The sequence below is a fragment of the Rhinolophus sinicus genome, linkage group LG16 (genome assembly GCF_036562045.2).
Source record: "Rhinolophus sinicus isolate RSC01 linkage group LG16, ASM3656204v1, whole genome shotgun sequence".
Lineage (NCBI taxonomy): Eukaryota > Metazoa > Chordata > Mammalia > Chiroptera > Rhinolophidae > Rhinolophus > Rhinolophus sinicus.
The window spans coordinates 36,645,868-36,665,527 of NC_133765.1; the positions used below are offsets into that span (position 1 = coordinate 36,645,868).

The 19,660-nt window shown below is 48.5% G+C and overlaps 1 long non-coding RNA gene across 4 annotated transcripts in view; it reads right to left on the reverse strand.

The window, feature by feature from the left end:
- Positions 1 to 3,162: 3,162 nt before the first annotated feature.
- The window catches only part of LOC141569167 (uncharacterized), a 441,595-nt gene continuing 425,097 nt past the window's right edge, over positions 3,163 to 19,660 (reverse strand). For 3 of the 4 annotated variants that reach the window (XR_012492611.1, XR_012492612.1, XR_012492614.1), the window contains 2 exons: positions 16,787 to 17,120; positions 10,854 to 14,959 (listed from right to left, as the gene is read on the reverse strand). This is a non-coding gene — a long non-coding RNA (uncharacterized LOC141569167). Of the gene's footprint in view, positions 3,363 to 10,113; positions 10,174 to 10,853; positions 14,960 to 16,786; positions 17,121 to 19,660 lie in introns of those variants that run through there. The other variant, XR_012492613.1, reaches the window with a different exon arrangement.

A 19,660-nucleotide genomic window follows, 5' to 3' on the forward strand; every position in this document is an offset into this window, starting at 1 on the left:
CAGGGCGGGCAGGGGTCTCCAGTGAAACTCCTGAGTCATGTCGTTTATTTGGCGTCGATAAATACATCCCGTTGCCCTGGAGCTAAAATAGGCAGCCTTCCTTCTCAATTCTGTTGTAGGAAAACATTAGCTTGCTTTTATTTGGGGGCGGGGGGAGAGGCAGTGACATTCACATAGAAGACCGATCAGCATTAGAATAAAATATTTATCCAATAGTCTGAGATTTCTCTAGAGACTTCTCCATTAGCAAAAGAAGTGCGTACACATCGGCTTATTTTAAGGAGATCCAGACAGCTGTTGGAATCAACTTCTGCTCGGGCTGAACAGTACAGCGATGACAAACGTGACATATGCAAATGACCTCCATTATAAATAAAGATTATTTGCTCTTTCCATACAGCGTGGCAATCACAATAAAAATGAGCTGTGCGGGGGAGACCAAGGTGGCCACCGGGAAGCACAGCGAGGGCTTTAGTGTGTGGCTTCATTGAATTACGTGGCTTTTCATCGCCCGAGCCACTGGCACTGTGCTCTAATGTATGTCCCCAGGCTGCAAACGTTCTCTGTGCTGAGCCAGGTCCTGAAGGCCCTGCGGGTCTCCGGTCTCACTCTCGAGTGTGTGCAGCGCGGTTGCTGAGGGGGTGTCCAGTCTGAAATAATGGGAATCCCGCCCTCCCTGACCCTGCAGGCCCTGGCCCTCACTGTCCTCCCGGCGGACGCCCTGTCACACACGCCCTCCAGGCCAGGCCACGTGGCTCTGCTGGAGCAGTGTCGTGGAGGCCCCTGCCTCACTCTTTCAGGACCCTTGGATCAAGCAAAGCTGCAGGAAAAGCTACACACCGCGTCCCCTGGAATAGGCACACCCACCAGCACCATCACAACTCTGGTGTGGACACTGAAATGGGGACGAGCTACCTGGCTGCAGTGTCACACAGATGTGGTTCGGATTATGGTCTCAAGTGACCCATCCTACACCCTCGTTGGGGAAGCTATGGGCAAAATTTTCTGCCAAAACAAGGGCATAAACCAAGAAAGAGACATACCCAGGAAATGGGGGCTCCAGCATGGGACAGGGTGCAGGGGACCCCCCAGGAGAGCTCTGCGGCTGTGCCCAGGCACAGAAGGCAGCCGGCCAGAAGGGGCAGGTCAGCAGACAGGAAGCTCTTTGCAGAAGATGACGGGTGGGCCTGGGGGCAGTTTCCCGCTTTATAAAATGGGTACGACTGAGCGACCTCACGGGGTGGGGTGAGGAGTGAATCCGTTGCCTGTCACGTCTGGTCTTGCCCCTCCCCCACTTTCCCTAAGAAAGGATCCCATCTTACACACAAAATTTCCAGTAACAGGCTCTCTGGCAAAAGCAGAAGACTAGGAAATTAATTTTCTGCCAGCAGTGTGAGTTAATGATGACACAATTTGTAAATGGCTTTGTTTTCGTAAAGACGTTATATGAGTCCACAGAAGAAATCACTACAACTCACGCCTGCATTCTTAAATACAACACGTTCAATTGCTTGTAATTGGTTTACATGTTAACGTTTGTGCAACGCACCATATCAGGGAGTATTCAAAAGTCAGGTGCCCCCAACCTTTACTAAATAAAGAACATGGCAGAAACATAAATTAACCCATTTCAAAAGAACCTCAGAAAAGGTCTTTCCTGGAGTCTCAGATGATTTAAAATTGATCTCCTATAGCTTGTCCTACTTTTATATTCTTAGCCACAGACAAAATCGTGGCTGCCAATTGTCAGGCGAGATGCTTTGAGGACCCAGGGTTCAGTGGTGCTGCTGTTCTCAGGGCTTACTCCTGGTGTTATCTCGTCTCGCCTCCATAATCCCATTACAGAGCAAAGAAATACCCCACCACCGGGATGCAACCGCCTCTTCCAAGCTGCAAGGCTTGACTGCCAGTGATCACACAGTCAGCAGACACCCCTGCCCTGGCAGGTAGGCAGGCCCACACACGTGTGCATTTCATGCGATTACACAAAGACAGCAGCATTTGAGGCAGACATGTTTGGAAGTCAGGGAGGGAGGGAGGCCTGTGCAAACTGCGCCATGGTTCTCATTTGGGCAGACATGTATTTGGATGAAAAACGCCCATTCACAAAATATGACAACGGATTTTACAAGGCCACAGATTTCTGCACAAGCATCAGTTATGTTGGGGTGGTCCCGATGAGCAGAGAAGGAGTAAGACAGGAGTTGAAGAATTAAGGTAACAAAGAAATACCAAAAGAAGAAATGGACCTCCCATGAACCAGTGATTATAATGTAACCCAAATCCAGTCGTGTGGTCAACTCCACTCTGTACCCTGAGTACAAGGATATTTTTAAGCAATAAATAAATTTATTTTTAAATGAAATTCCACAAACCAGTGGTTTGTAAACACATATCTGAGTCTCTAATTAAAGCGTCTTGATTACAGAGGTTCACAGGTCGGGAAGAACGCAGTCTCCTTTGACATAGAACAGAGTGCGGGTGAACAGTTTTTTGTTTTGTTTCTTAAATAAATTGATTTATTTAAAGAAAGTAGAGAGTATGGTCAGCCCTGGAGTCCCAAAATCAAGTGCCCGCAGGAGCCAGGCGATCTACCCAAGGGAAACCGACCCCTGTAAGGGGCGGGGGATGTGGGGCGGGGCGGGCCGGGTGGGCACGCCCACCTCAGGGGGCGGGGCCTGCTTCCTCACGTCCAGCCCACAGCTGCTCGGCGGCAACGTGGACCGTCACCACATTGTCAGTTGTTTTACCGGGAGCCAATCATCCTGTATTTCATGTAACATCTTCAAACGTTTAAAACACCGAGAAGAACGAAGGAGTCATTTCTGAGAGGCAAATCCAGTCTCTGCACCACCCGTGCAGCCTTCCACGCACCCCCAGCTTCTCTGTCCCCTGAGTGACGCACGTCACTCAGATATTTGTACACATCCCCACCGGCGCACACAGACTGACAACACCCCCACCCTGCGGCAACCCCAAACCTAAGGTGACCAGCCCGTTTCCCACCGAAAGATGTTTTTAAAGGTTTTTATTGCCAATTTAAATAGCTACAGTTTTAAGATGTCGGTAAAACAGCCGAATGCACGTCCGTATTGATAGGAGCACGATGAGACGGAGGTCATGACTCCTTGGGCCTTGTGTGTCACTGGAACCATGCTCAGGGGAAGAGCTAAGCCTAGAAAACCTGGACCGTTGCCAGATGCACCTCCAGCAAAGGCCGCCGGCTCGCGGCGCCATGTGGCCTGAGGGGACGTCAGTGGGGTCTTCACCAGCACGTGCCTGATCTGCTGTGACAAGTGCTGTGTTGCTGGTACCGGAGAGTGGGCTGTTCTCCGTGCCGCGCGCGTCCAGGTTCTTGGCGTCTGGAGCAAAGAATTGAAGGAGACACAGAAATAAAGTGGTGAAAGAGCAGTTTATTAGAGGAGATAGTACACGCCAAAGAAATAGGAGAGGACAGAGTGACAGAGAATGGCTCAAGAGCCATTATTAGAAGAGAAGGTACACACCAAAGAGTTTGGAGCAGGCCCCTGAGCCAAAGCAAAGCTCAAGAGGCTCTAAAGGGCCAGACTGGCGAGGACTTGGAGTTTTTATCTTTTTTCTCTAGAATGGGCTGTTCCTTTCTGGGTGTGGGACCACTTGATTGACACCTGTGATTGACAAGAGGCTATTATCTCATCTTTTCAGACTGCCCATGTTCCTTCCCAGAATCCAGTCTGTTATACTGATATTAATGAACTTCCGGGCATATGTATGATATTATAATGATGGTATAATGAGGCCCAGGTGAAATGAAGGTCGTTGTGGCCTTTACTGCACAGGTGTGAGTGGCCGGTTTAATCTACTTGGGTATTTTGTACCCATTTGTTCCTCATAGGGGTAGATAATTACAATGAAAGGGGCAAGTTTTGGGAGAGGGGAGGTCTTTTGGGCGGTTGCATTCTGTGGGTTTTGTTGGACGTGCAGGAATGCAGACCCGATGCCTGTCTCTAACTGCCTGCCTTGTTTTCCCCTTGAGAGACGTGATCCCCATAAAATCTCTATGGGAAGTTGAGGGACAGGGTGTCTTTTCTTCTGTATCTACTTCCTGCTGGATGGGGCGTAGAGCTGCCCCTATCTATTGCGGGATTCATGGAACTCTCCTCCTATCTGATCTTAGATGAGAGGAAGGGGTCTCGAGACCCCCCTGAAAGACTGTGTTGGCTTCTTTGGTTGGGACTGGCAATCTTGCTGGGGCGTCCTCTGTATCCCCAATGCCCTGAATGAGGAAAAATAGATTTTAATAAATCCGTTAGCTCTGTAGAGCCTGTGGCCATTCAACCAATCATTCAGGTGTTGTTAATTGTCCAGGAGTTAGGCCCGGAACGCGTAGGAGAGAACATTAGGCTTCAATGATTACAATCAACAAGTATGAATCACAAGTTTTAGGGTAATTATCTAAAGCAGGGGTAGGAGATTTCTATGATTCAGGTTAAAAACAATCTATTATTTATGATTTAAGAAACCAATGGAGTTAAAACACTGAAGAAAGAAAACTTAAGAGTTTCTGTAGCAAGAAGCCCTTTCATTTGGCCCGTATCATTGCCAGAAGGCACACTGGCACCTGCCGTTAAAGAATAGGTCTGGGGGGGGGGGTCTGAGTTTCCTGGGGACCCGGAAGCTCACCCGCCATCTACTTTCCCCCTGAAGTGCTGGGGACCCCACACAATCAACCCCCCCTCCTGGCATCCTCTGACTGCTGCCTATTCACACCCAGGATATTAATGGTGTGATGCCGTTTGGTGGCCAGGCATCAAAGAGCAGGAACCGAAATGCACTGTGGTAAACTTTGCTGGAAGGTGCACACTTAAATTAGTAGGTGAAAGGAGCAGAAAGCTCAGTGTGCTCTCTTCCCACATCCCAAATCCCCTATCACGTTGACTTGAGTTTTGAAAGACAACCTGGCTGTTGGACACCTCGTGTTGACCGTGTACGTCTGAGCATATTCCTCCATTGTGCGGAGATCTTCAGTCCTTATTTCCTGCCAAAGCCCCTCTTGGAATCTATCTGTCCAGATGGTTCTCTCATCTTCACGTGGTAGGAGAGCTTTAATTAAAGAAATCCAACACGGACGCCACGGGGAAGGAGCCAGGGTTCAAGGATAATGAGGAAGCCGATTTTCTTCATGCAGAGACGAAAGTGACATCTTCTTAAAATTGTTAATTCAATTTGAAGGGAGAAATAATGACCTCCTCTGGCCATCACATTGAAATGTCCTCAGAGAGGAAAGTGGACATCACCCCATTAACTCCGTGGGTCGGAGCCAAGAGCTGCATTAGCCAAAAGGAGGCTTCCTCAAGGGTACAGCTCCACCAGCTCAACGTCTGTCCCCTGAGTGACGCACGTCACTCAGATATTTGACACATCCCCACCGGCGCACACAGACTGACAACACCCCCACCCTGCGGCAACCCCAAACCTAAGGTGACCAGCCCGTTTCCCACCGAAAGATGTTTTTAAAGGTTTTTATTGCCAATTTAAATAGCTACAGTTTTAAGATGTCGGTAAAACAGCCGAATGCACGTCCGTATTGATCGCTCCCTGAGGCCTGCGTGGGTGTAGAGCCACGTCTGTAAAACGACACAGCCCTTCATGCCTTCGCGCGCCCCACGGCCTCAGTCGGCGTCCGGCCTGAGCGCAGCCTCAGTGTCTGCGTGTGTCCCTGGGCCCTGCGTGGAGAAGCTCCGCGCTTCTCGGGGCCTCGCTTTCCTGTGAGTCACCCGAGAGCAGCAGCCCCGAGACGCCTCGCAGCCGGGTCACAGCCGGGCCGGCTGCCGCTCTCTGTGCCGTGGGTGCATGTCCACGCCCCAGCCAGTCACTGCGCGGCGTTTTCACCAGGCGTGGAAATCCTCGTAGGAAATTCTCCAGGCTTTGAAGCCCTCCAGCGGCAACGACAAAGTTTACACGCCAGGACTCTGTCTGCCTCCTGTTCTGGGTGGTTCCACGGGCCTCGCGAATTTCCAAGAACCACCAAGCCTGACTGGGGAGGAGGTGTCTTCCCCAGACGGTACTTAGTTGTTCAGAATAATGTCAGCGTGACAGCGCCTCGCGGTCGACGCCGTCCCTCGGGGCTAATCACTGGGGACCAGCTCGCGTGCCTCCACATCACAGAGGGGACTTCTGGGCTAAATACACTGCCCTCTCCTTGTTGATAGGAGCACGATGAGACGGAGGTCATGACTCCTTGGGCCTTGTGTGTCACTGGAACCATGCTCAGGGGAAGAGCTAAGCCTAGAAAACCTGGACCGTTGCCAGATTCACCTCCAGCAAAGGCCGCCGGCTCGCGGCGCCATGTGGCCTGAGGGGACGTCAGTGAGGTCTTCACCAGCACGTGCCTGATCTGCTGTGACAAGTGCTGTGTCGCTGGTACCGGAGAGGGGGCTGTTCTCCGTGCCGCGCGCGTCCAGGTTCTTGGCATCTGGAGCAAAGAATTGAAGGAGACACAGAAATAAAGTGGTGAAAGAGCAGTTTATTAGAGGAGCTAGCACACGCCAAAGAAATAGGAGCGGACCGAGTGACAGAGAATGGTCAAGAGCCATTATTAGAAGAGAAGGTACACACCAAAGGGTTTGGAGCAGGCCCCTGAGCCAAAGCAAAGCTCAAGAGGCTCTAAAGGGCCAGACTGGCGAGGACTTGGAGTTTTTATCCCTTTTTTTCTCTAGAATGGGCTGTTCCTCTCTGGGTGTGGGACCACTTGATTGACACCTGACAACAGGCTGTTACCTCATCTCTTTAGACTGTACATGTTCCTTCCCAGAATTCAGTCTTATTAATGAACTTCCGGGCATATGTATGATATTATAATGATGGTATAATGAGGCCCAGGTGAAATGAAGGTCGTTGTGGCCTTTACTGCACAGGTGTGAGTGGCCGGTTTAATCTACTTGGGTATTTTGTACCCATTTGTTGCTCATAGGGGTAGATAATTACAATGAAAGGGGCAAGTTTTGGGTGGAGGGGGAGGTCTTTTGGGCGGTTGCATTCTGTGGGTTGTGTTGGACGTGCAGGAATGCAGACCCGATGCCTGTCTCTAACTGCCTGCCTTGTTTTCCCCTTGAGAGACGTGATCCCCATAAAATCTCTATGGGAAGTTGAGGGACAGGGTGTCTTTTCTTCTGTATCTACTTCCTGCTGGATGGGGCGTAGAGCTGCCCCTATCTATTGCGGGATTCATGGAACTCTCCTCCTATCTGATCTTAGATGAGAGGAAGGGGTCTCGAGATCCACCTGGAGGACTGTGCTGGCTTCTTTGGTTGCGACTGGCAACCTTGCTGGGGCATCCTCCGCATCCCCAAGGCCCCTGAATGAGGAAAAATAGATTTTAATAACTCTGTTAGCTCTCTAGGGCCTGTGGCCATTCAACCAGTCATTCAGGTCTTGTTAATTGTCCAGGAGTTAGGCCCGGAACGGATAGGAGAGAACATTAGATTTCAATGATTACAATCAACAAGTATGAATCACAAGTTTTAGGGTAATTACCTAAAACAGGGGTAGGATATTTCTATGATTCAGGTTAAAAACAATCGATTATTTATGATTAAGAAACTAATGGAGTTAAAACACTGAAGAAAGAAAACTTAAGAGTTTCTGTAGCAAGAAGCCCTTTCATTTGGCCCGTATCATTGCCAGAAGGCACACTGGCACCTGCCGTTAAAGAATAGGTCTGGGGGGGGGGTCTGAGTTTCCTGGGGACCCGGAAGCTCACCCGCCATCTACTTTCCCCCTGAAGTGCTGGGGACCCCACACAATCAACCCCCCCTCCTGGCATCCTCTGACTGCTGCCTATTCACACCCAGGATATTAATGGTGGGTATGCCGTTTGGTGGCCAGGCATCAAAGAGCAGGAACTGAAATGCACTGTGGTAAACTTTGCTGTAAGCTGCACACTTAAATTAGTAGGTGAAAGGAGCAGAAAGCTCAGTGTGCTCTCTTCCCACGTCCCAAGTCCCCTATCACGTTGACTTGAGTTTTGAAAGACAACCTGGCTGTTGGACGCCTCGTGTTGACCGTGTACGTCTGAGCATATTCCTCCATTGTGCGGAGATCTTCAGTCCTTATTTCCTGCCAAAGCCCCTCTTGGAATCTATCTGTCCAGATGGTTCTCTCATCTTCACGTGGTAGGAGAGCTTTAATTAAAGAAATCCAACACGGACGCCACGGGGAAGGAGCCAGGGTTCAAGGATAATGAGGAAGCCGATTTTCTTCATGCAGAGACGAAAGTGACATCTTCTTAAAATTGTTAATTCAATTTGAAGGGAGAAATAATGACCTCCTCTGGCCATCACATTGAAATGTCCTCAGAGAGGAAAGTGGACATCACCCCATTAACTCCGTGGGTCGGAGCCAAGAGCTGCATTAGCCAAAAGGAGGCTTCCTCAAGGGTACAGCTCCACCAGCTCAACGTGTGTTCTCCAGAGAGCAGAGCGGGAAGCGTTGTGGGTGACCCCAGTTAGTGAGTGCTAGGGATTTGGGGGCTGGTAAAGGAAAAAAATATTCGGCCACGAGGTGGCAGCAGTGAACAGTTGGCTTATTTGGGCGACAATGACAGGTTTACAGGCCGAAGGCCCCTGCCCAGTGAAACCCCTGAGGCCATGGTGTGGGGGCCACAACCCAGAAGGGCAGGAGGAGGGGCTCACTCATGCATTTCCTGTTTTAAACTTACTTTAACAAAGAAGCGAAACACAACTATCCCAGCATTTCTCTGCGTCCGCTGACGCCAGGAAGTGTTTTCGCAAACTCATTGAGCCCGAGGAGCCTGCAGGACCGAGCCCAGATCCTGGGTCGTGTTCAGGGGCATTACCCTCCGTAGCCACCCGTCTGTGTGTGTTGGTTTGGATGCCCCTTAGGCCCCTGCTGAACCTTGAAGGGTTTATGTCACTGGTGGTGAAGCAAGGAGGAGATGGGTTTCGGGTAGATACTGTTCATTCATTCTGGAACACCACCCCCTCCGCCGGGACCATGGACAGAGGCGGACACAGGCCGCTTTTTGGAGACGCAGGAACTAAAACGCCCACAAGGGGGCAGGCTCGGGTGCCCTGGGGGCTTCTCTCCTCTGCCTGAGGCTAGAAGCCGAGTGCCTGCACTTTTTCTTGTGGTTCCTGTGCACCCCACCCAAACCTGTGCGATAAGCTTCTTTGAAAATAAACCCTCTTTGATCCATCCTATTTGTTCCATCTGATTCTCGTTGAAAGCCCAGCTCCTACCGTGTGTATCAAATAATGCCCGCTCCTACTTTAGTGACATGCATGTTACTTTTTAAATAAGCATAATTAAGTTTCTTCCTGCGATGGTATGTAAATACATAGCTTAACTACACAGTCAAACCTGTGTGTCAGACAGGCACCCACCAGAGAACAGACCCGACAGGACACACAGGAAGAGGCTCTACCAGGGCTGGGCGGACGCAATTCCGAGGGTGGCTGAGTCTGAAGCGCGCAGGGCTGGCCGCCGGGAAGGGCAGGCTGGACCTCTCGGGCGGAATTCCTTTTTTTCTCAGGAAGCGTCAAGTCTTCTAGCTGATGGGATCGGTCCCATCCCCCTTATCTATAATAACCCCTGTACTTAAAGTCAACCGAATGTGGTCCCCGAATCACAGCTACAAAACACGGTCCCAGCGACGCCTGGGTTAGTTCGGGAGCGCAGCTGGGGGTGCAGCCCGACCCCCAGCTCCCACCAAAAGGCCATCTCACCGCGGAGCTCAGATGTACGCGCACATCTCCTGACAGTGATGTGTGGACGGTGGATCTGGAAACAGTGACTCAGGCCATTCAGTTAAGGGGAATGAAGACGAGGACACGTCCCAGGTCACCTAGAAAGTGAGTGGCTGCTTGACACAGTCAGAACTAGAAACAAGTCCCCCGATTCGTGGTGCATTACTCCTGTAATAAACTGTGCCGTTCATTCCGGCCCGGAGGAGCTGGGCGGGGCAAAGGCAGTGTCACCAACCGCGGGTGGAAAATTCCACCAACAGGTTATTGGCGATGTTTGTGAAACCTCCTTACAGGCACATTTCCAAGCTGAGCAGAATTTCAGTTGTTTGGGGCCGCTTAAAAACTCCAGCCTACGATGAATATTTACCTTAATTTCCAAGAACGCTCAAGGAGACCCAGCTAACCCAGAAAAACGGCTCAAAGTCACCTGCCAAGGAAACACAGGGGCAGTTATTACAAACTCAGGGCAGCTCCAAAGAGAGGAGAGAGGAAACCGAGAACCGCGGTCTGTCCAGGGAAGAGAATTCATCTGCAAGACCTGTGCTCTCCATGCAAATTGGCTGGGTCACAGCAGAACTTTCCAGAACAAGGAAAATGATGATGCCCCCATGCCCCACCCCCTCCTGACACTGCAAGGCGTAGCCTCTCCCAAGTCTTATGCAAAAACATCTCCTACTATGAGCCTGTGTAAAAACAATTTATGGGTCCGCAGCCTGGACCCACCTGCAGCCTTATTTTCTTATTCCACACACTGTGTGTGTTTTTTAAAAAATTTTAGTTGCATTAACATCTAAGATTAAAAAACTGGACATTTTCACATAAAAATCTAGATTGTCTCTTGAAATGGGAAGAACTGTTGCCACATGGGAGCGGTCAGCTGGAGCTACGGTGGACCCACGCCTTTCAGCGTCGCAGCGTCTCTAGTCTGGTTCCCCCGTCTGGGCCCGGTGCCCTGATTTACATCTCTGGTCTGGCCTCTCTGGGCACGCAGATCTGAGGACGCAGGAAAAGGAGAACGTCTCTAATGGCCTGTCGCTCATCCTGTGGGCCTGAGGACTGCCCAAGCTCCTGTCACGCTCAGCCCTGGCTAGCAGCCATCCGTGGGACCAGAGCCTGGCTGGGGCGCCAGCTGGGCAGCGACGCCCACGTCCCCCGGGCGTGCAGGCCCATGTGCTCTGCCTGCTTCCTTGTTTGTGGGTAACACCCTAGCAGATCACTGCTTCTTTTGGATGCCTCCTGTCTCCAATTTTATCTCTTTGCTTAATCACTACCCCCTTTTGGTTCTACTCAGATGAACCCGATACAATTTCTCTGAACACCTGTAAAGTTAATTCGTCTCTGTCACCCTATATTTTGAACCAAACCAAAAAACAACACTAATCTCTCATTTATACCAAACCAGTGATGCATGAATTTTATTAAATCAGATGAGACTAGAAGACAGACTTTGTTTTATCCGAGATGCATTTGGTGGAGCCCACTTAACATCACATTTGTTCAGTGAGTTGAATTAAGCTAGCTGCTCTGATTGCTACTGGAGTATCAGATATACACTCAGCCTTTTCAGTCTGCTCCTTCTTCCTAATGCTTAGCTGAGAAAAAGTCTCCTCTGTCAAAAAGAAATATTTAGAACAGGTCATTTCTAACCTGAAAAACAGATGGATTAAAACTCTTTTTATATTATTAAGCAACTGCACACACTTTACATAATATGATAGTTCTGTCCACACTGCCAAGTGAAGGCAGAGGAATGGGAATTATAATTATCACCATGAAATGCCAGGTGTCTTAGCAAGAAAAGTTCACTTTCCCAAAGGTGGTTTAATGTCATGACCACATCGCCCTGTTTATATAGAACTTATTTTGCATGATGAGCCCAGCAGGCAGAGGGTCAGCGTTAGAATTAGCAAGTTTATTACTGTTAGGCAGGAAAGAAGGCTCTAGGAGAGGGCTGAATTCGTAGCCAATCCATTCTCTGCAATGACAATGAGTTTCTCCCCTGGCCACGCATACCCAGTTCCCCTGGGACATAAGCCCCTGGCCTGCCTTGTTATGCCTTTTTAGGGTCATTATGTCAGTTAACAGAGAGGCCCCTGCTCCCTCGGGCCCGGGGTACCAGTCAGTCCTACAGCAGCCGCTTCCCATCAGACGCTCAGACCTGGTGCTCAGGTTGCTGTGGCCCCTGATGAGATGCATCCGTCTGCCTCACTCCCAGGTTCGTCCCTCCGGGCAGGGCCACGGCCCCTGACGTTCCCACAGACACGCACTGGGATTCTGTACACTTCTGTGTCATAGGGAAAAGGTCACCCCAGTGGCACTCACCTTCCAGGCGTCCATCCTCAACCCGCAACAGACTAATCAGCCCTGGCACTGTCACCCCGTCCCAGTGAGTATTTTCAGTCCTTTTTGGCCACTGTTGGTAACTTCCTGCTTGAAAATGGGCTTCTGCCGATCAGACTCTAGATTACAAATCAAACATCGATGTCTTGTATATGTACATCTTCCTGTGTGGAGCTAATGCCGGCAGTTTCCAGCACGGCGGGGGCGGGGGCGGGGGGCACTCAGTAGCTGTTTGCTGATTGAGTGATTGGCAGATTTTCAACGTCAAACTTTCTCAGGAGTGAGGCTGGAGTCGCTTAGACACACAGTCAATTGTTTGCTTATCTCTTGAGCTTCTAGCACAATCTCTTTGGAGGGCTGGCCAACAGCCGGGACTACAATTTAACAGGCAGATAATCCAGTCACAATGAAAGGCTAAAGTCTCCTCACACCGGGATTTAGCTCTGAAAAGCTTTTCAGGGATCAGCTGGCCACACGGAGAAAACAGCCTCTGGGCCAATAAGGGGGCGCTTTCCAGCAGTGCCCCGGATAATTAGGTGGTATGTCGGAAAGATGAGATCTACACAGATGCCACCGGGAATATTTGCTTTTAAGAAGGTATAAACACATAAAGGACACACCAAAAAAGGATTTAAAAGAAGTTCCTTTAAGACTCTTTTGCTGTCAATCAAACTCAAAAGATGTTGGTACCAAAAGGCAACCAATCCTTTCTTTTGAGGCTCCAGTATGAAAATGTAGCTGGGCTCGACAAAAGCTAACCCCGCGCTTTGGGACCCTGTTTGACATTTCTGTATGTGCATTGTTGAATTTTTAGTATGTGAATCTGCGTTTGGTAAGGACAGGGGCTGCTTATTTAGTGAAGGTAACAATGGAGGGACATCTAAGGCAATTAGAACAGAAGGAATATTTGGCCAAGACGGAGCCACATGAATGTTAGAATTTGCTTCTTCACGAGGCTAGACTTGGGCTGCCACATGGAAGGTTAATATAAACATGCTGCCTTCTAAAAAGCAAATGACCCTGATAAAGCCTGCCATTAGCTGGCAAGTTATTGCAAGCCAGAGGGGTTTTAGCAACAGGCTTTGCTGCTGTGCATCTTGATTAATAAACAGAAAACAATAGTCCCACATTATTTGCTTGAATTAGGTAACTATCACTGTAGATTAAGTTTAGTCTCGGTGGGAAGGCCTGTGGAGTGTATTAGTCAGCATGAGTGATGGTATGCGGCAGTGACAAACACGCCCACATCTCAGTGGCCTCACACACTCAGGAAAGGCTTGTTTCTCTCTTGTACTAAAAGTCCATCACAGGTGTGCTGGCTCCTCTGGTCCATGACGTCTGCACTTGGGACCCTGGCTGCTGGAGCAGTGGCCACTGGGGACGTTACAGATCATTGTGGCAGAGAGAAAGCGAGTGTGGTGAATGTATGATTGGGATTAACGGTCACCACCTGGAATTAACAGGTTGTAGTGTGCAAAGCTGGCCATACATAACCTCCGTCCCTGAATCCATGCCCTTGCAGTGTGATTTTGTAACTCTTCCATCAAGAGGTAGAATCTTTCTCCGCTATTTGAACGCAGGCTGGCCTTGTGACTTGCCTGGCCCACTGTGACACTAGCCAATGTGATATAATCAGAAGCTTGAAAGGGGACTATCATTAGCGTTTGTCCTCTTAATGTCCTTTTTTCATGTGAACAAGCCCAGGCTAGCTTGCTATTTGCTGAGATGCTGGCAGCAGCCCCCAGAGCTGTGGGGGGCACTGCACGAGGCTGACCTGACATCTGAGTGCACAGGCTTGGGTGAGCCCACCCGCGATCAGCCGGACTCGGCCCAGATCAGCAGCAGGATGACCAAGAGACTCACAGACTCCTGAGAAGCAGGAAGTGGGTTTTTGTGTGTTTTAAGCCACAAAGTTTTGGGATGGTTTGTTATGCAGCAACAGACAACTGATACCTAACAGACTCCATTTATACTCGACTCTCGTTAGCCAAAGAAAATCACATGGCCACACTCAACTTCAAGAAAGAGGGAAGGAGAATGCTCTAGTATGTCCAAGAGAGTCATCAGATGTAGTGACTGGACAGCACCAATGACCAACACAGGTGGGCATACCAGGGAGTCAAATGAAAAATAAACCCAAAACCCAAAACCGAAACAGTCATATGTGGAAACCATATGTTCCACAATTTGGTGCTTGAGTCAAAGCTACCGACCAATGCAGATGAAAGTGTAAGAGTCCTTGATTATGGGAAGTCACTTCAATACTTGCTACTTGTAGGGAGGGAATGTCCTGCAAAAATAAGTGACAGTGCAAACGTCAGTCTACAAGCTCACGTGCAGATGTCATCACCTTTCTCTGTTTTCTAGAAGTGAATCTAATTTCTAATTTAAATTCACATCAGCCTAGGTGAGCTGGAAATTTCATTTCAGTCCTGTCCTGGGTGACTAGGTGTGGTCAGACCCAGGGTCTCAGATGCTGCCAGGGCCGAAGGGTTGACCCATCTGGTCCTGAGTCTGCAGTCACCCAGCTTCCTGCTGCAGTCCCATTTGGAGACTCACTGAAGCTGCAGATTTTAGAATACACTCTGGAGACAGGGATGCTTGTGAGGTGTACCATGCTTCTCCACCCAGTCTAGAAATTCTCCATTCTGGCTGCCTCTAGAATGCCCTAGAAAACCGTTACAAGCTACAGACACTCTGCTGTGTGTCCCCACAGACCAAGTGAACCAGGGCCTCTGTGGGTGGGGCCCAGGCAGGCGACCATCCTTCAATAAATCACCCCAGAGATGCTGCCATGAGCCTGCATTGGGGTGTATCCAGGAGGTATGGGCCCTGGTGTTTTGATAATTTGGGGTTTCTCTTCATTAGAAAACCTATAAAATAAAAAAATAGACAGGAAAGTAAATATTTATTTCGGAAGGGAAAATAAATTACATCAAACTCCAAATTTTGAAAATCTACTAAATGCCACACGCATCACAAAATCCAGAAAAAGAGTAAAATGATTTTGTTAATTAGCTGCCTAACACACCTCTACTCTCCCTCCCCCACACCCCAGGTTCATTTTGTCTGCATGTCCTTTGTCCTGATTTTATAGCACAGATTTGTACACCAATTTCTACAGCAAGAATGGACAATACTTCTACATTAGCATACTATACTTTAGTGAATAAAAATGTGTTTTATTTTTAACATTTGATTTTTGAATGTATGCATTGCTAACTACATCGCTAGCATTTAAACATAGTGGTATTTTATGATCAATTCACGTAATTCTCATCAAAGGTAGAATACATAGACACATATGTGTACGCATCCACCTACATCTATAATTGTATCCGTATGTGTGCAGCTGTGCATCTGTCCATCCTTCTCTGAGTGATGTGTATGTCACAGTATATACTGGCCAGATCGATCAGGTCAGGCTCCCAGAAGCAAATACCATAAACTGGTTTAAACAAAAGCACTTTATTTCTTCACAGTTCTGGAGGCCACAAGTCCCAGATTAAGGTCTGGCAGGTCTGTTTCTGGTGACATCTTTCTCCTTGGCTTACAGATGGCTGACCTCTCACTGTGTCCTCGCATGGACTTTCTTTGGTGTGTGAGCTCCCTCCCTTCTTCCCTTCCCTCCTTCCTTCCTCCCTTCTTTTCTCCCTCCCTCCATTACTGATAGCCATCAAGAATCCGCAGTGCTGTTCTGAATGAACAAAAATAAATGCCTCCAAATGTCTTTCCCCGTAACAGATGATGGATTGCTTTTCTCCCCTCAGTGCAAACCAGAAATTGAAACGGATGGAGCGTGTCTTAGGCAGTGTCAGGCAGACAGCCGGGATTGTGGAGCGTGGGTCTCTGACCGTGTGGGGTACAGGAGGGGGAGCTGGGACCATCCACATTGGAGGTGGGAATGGGGGTCCACGGTCCCCAGGCCGGAGGCAGATGGAGGGCTCGCTCTTCTGCCTAATATGCCTTTTTACTGATTTTGCACATCCTTCCCAAACATCTACAGTTTGACTGTTCAGGGGTAAGGAACAAGTCCACTCAGGGATTCAGGGAATTTATTACCAACCCTCAGGGCACGTGTGTAGGCATGAGAAAAACCGGAGCAGCATCTGCATGGTGCCAGCTGCTGTGGCACAGGAGAGCCCTGCCTCCCGCTGTGAGCTCCACGCTGTGAACTAGCGTCCTTCTGTCATCTCTTCAGGGCCACTTTTCTCCTTTTTTTTTTTTGCATTTTGGTGCTTTTTTGGTTGATTTCCTGTTTAAAACAGCACCAAGCAAAGTGCTGAAATGCCCTGAGCGGCCCTGAGAGCAGGGAGGCTTCCAAGCGCCTCGGAGAAAACACGCGTCAGATAACCTTTGTTCAGGCGTGAGTTACAGCAAGTTACAGCACTGATGGCTGAGTTCAAGTATGAATCAACAATGCATATTAAATAAGGCGTCTCTAAACTGAAACACATAAAACAAGGTTATGTATTGATCGGTGGATGAAAATGTGGCAAGAGGCTCCCAGGAACCTATATGTGTATTTCCTCTGGAAAAAACAGTTCCGCTATGATTCCACTTACAGGAGTTAAAATTATAGAGACAGAAAGTAGGGTGGGCTGGGAAGCAATGAGCAGTTTGCAGAAATGAGCATCACCTGTCTGCGTCTGGATGTGTGCAAGCTGAGCCCCCAAATAGTCTAAACCTAGGGGACTAACCATTGGGTGTGTTTGAGACGGGTTCTTCCCAAGACTTGAGGCTTTCGGCATTAAAACGAGGAAAGTCCCAGGCCAACTGGAAAGAGTTGGACCCGCGTGCACTTGGATGGTTTGCAGATCAGTGCGCTCTGCCTTCCTTTGGCTTCTCCATGACAGAAGTTCTAACGGGAGTTCCAGAACATGGTGAGGGCTGAGAGGAACCCTGACGTGAGCTGTGGTCTGGGAGCTCCGGCCTCACCCACTGTCCATCCTCCTGGGCACAGTTGCTGAGAGCAGGAAGGGACATTAGACAGTCACCCCTTCATCCAATACTGAGGTCCCTCCACTTTTGGACCTTCAAATAGATGTGGAAGAAATTAGAAACACAAAAATGGGGTTAAAATTCTCGTACGTGTCCTTGGTTTTATTTAGTTTGTTTTTGGTTTTAAAGTGACACTTATTTAGCATCTATACACATAAAAGACGTCATCGAGGCCAGGACTCACGGCTGGGCCTGTTCCCAGCAGCCTGAGAACCCTCCAGGCGCCAGCAGAGGAAGAGGAAGGTCAGGTCAAGAATTCCTGGCTGAGGAATTGTTAATTCAAGACTCAACACCTTCAAAGTCTATGCTCACTAGCGGCCAAATGTGAACAGACCCAGGCTGGCACCATCTCATTAATATTCTTACTCACATACGCTGGTTTTAAATAATAGATGATCGTGAATGTTTCCCCAGGTAGTTTTACTTTGTATCATATATTTTATCCACACTTCTTTGAATTATTTAGTTAGAATAAAAAAGGCAGTAATCCTGCCATTTAGCTCTTCTGATTTTCCCACTCAGCAGCCTCTTAAATTATTCCAATATTTTGCATCAACAACAGAAATAAATAGTTGTGTACAAAATTTAGTCACACCAAGATTTTCTGACCCAATAAAAGAGTTAGTTGTCCAAGAACTCCTTTCAGGCAATTATAAATATGTCAAAATAATGTAAAAGTATGGCATTTGTGATTGAGTCCAAAGTAAGCATATGAAAGTGGTTGTAAATTACTGTATTTATGATTAAATATATGCTTAAATATACACCTTCCTATGTACTCTTGAGAGCTGGCAAAACCCAAATCCAATTTTGAGAAACTCTTTAGAGAAGAAAGTCAGAGTTTCTCCTGGCAAAGTTTTAAAGGAGAAGAGGACATTAAAAGCAACAATCAGGGGCTGGAGCTCCGTGCTCCTAACTCCGAAGGCTGCCAGTTCGATTCCCACATGGGCCAGTGGGCTCTCAACCACAAGGTTGCCAATTCAATCCCTCGAGTCCCGCAAGGGATGGTGGGCAGCGCCCCCTGCAACTAAGATTGAACACAGCATCTTGAGGAGCTGCCTCCCGGATGGCTCAGTTGGTTGGAGCACGGGCTCTCAACCACAAGGTTGCAAGTTCGACTCCCACAAGGGATGGTGGGCTGTGCCCCCTGCAACTAGCAACAGCAACTGGACTTGGAGCTCAGCTGCACCCTCCAAAACTAAGACTGAAAGGACAACAACTTGAAGCTGAACGGCACCCTCCACAACTAAGGTTGAAAGGAGAACAACTTGACTTGGAAAAAAGTCCTGGAACTACACACTGTTCCCAATATAGTCCTGTTAAAAAAAAAAAAAAAAAGCAACAATCAGAATGTTGATAATATGAGCTCAGTGGATTGCAGGAGAAGGTGGGGGAGGGGACTCCTTCCTGCTCCCAAATCTTGAGATTATAGGATTGTCAGTCTCCTCTATGAAACACTTAGATTTTTTATTTAATATTTATGGGGGTCTTCATGGGTCAGTAGACAAGATTTTAAAGGTCCTGGTTTGTGGGACCAGTTGTCCACTTATATCTGTTTGGTGAACTTCTTGCAAGTACCCTGTTTCCCCGGAAATAAGACCTAGCCAGACAATCAGCTCTAATGCGTATTTTGGAGCAAAAATTAATATAAGACCTGGTATTATATTATATTACATATTAAAGACTGGGTCTTATATTATAGTAAAATAAGACCGGGTCTTATATTAATTTTTGCTCCAGAAGACACATTAGAGGTGATTGTCCGGCTAGGTCTTATTTTCGGGGAAACACGGTACTACTGAAATAAAACAAAATCTTCTCTCCTCCTTCCACCCCCTGAGCAATGGAAGCTTCTAGTCCTATGGTGCCCAGGTTATTCCTCACAAATGCCAGCTGCTTTGATCAGGAGTGGGGTCCAGGCATGGGGGAGTTTTCCAAGTTTCTTAGGTAACTGTAAGAGATACCCAGGACTGAAAACCACTTCCGAGGGGAAATCCCTGAGAGTGGACAGGACTTGACTGAGACAGGAACTGTGTCTGCTTTTCTTGGCAGGTTGATCCCGGGAGAATGGAAGACGTATTTTTATTCCCCTTTCAAGGAAAAGCTCACGCTGTAGGTTTCTCTCCGAGAAGTCGAACTTCTCCTTGCTTCAGAGAATAGATAAGAAGGTTTGGCTTTCCAAAGTCTCGAGTTCTTGGTGTGGACTGTTTTCAAAGAAAGAGAGGGTTCTAGGTGTGTGATTGAGAGGGGTGGCCACTGAGAGGGTTTCCAAGGCAAGTGACCCAGTTTGGAGGAGGATAGAGGAGATGGGGTCAGGGTGACCAGCTGTCCCAGTTTACCCAGGACTGAGGGGTTTCTGGGAAGTGAGGCATTCCAGCTTTCCAATTATGCTAAAATGCACAGAGTCCTTGGCAAACTGGATGGTTGGTCACCCTACCTTGCAACTTAAGGACAGCACCCTACAAGGCTAGAACATCAAGTGGGGGGTGGGGAACCTCCCCAGGCAAGGGGAGCGTCATGTCTCCAGTCCCAGCTTGGCTTAAGAGGCAGGAGCTGACGTCTCTGAGCGGATC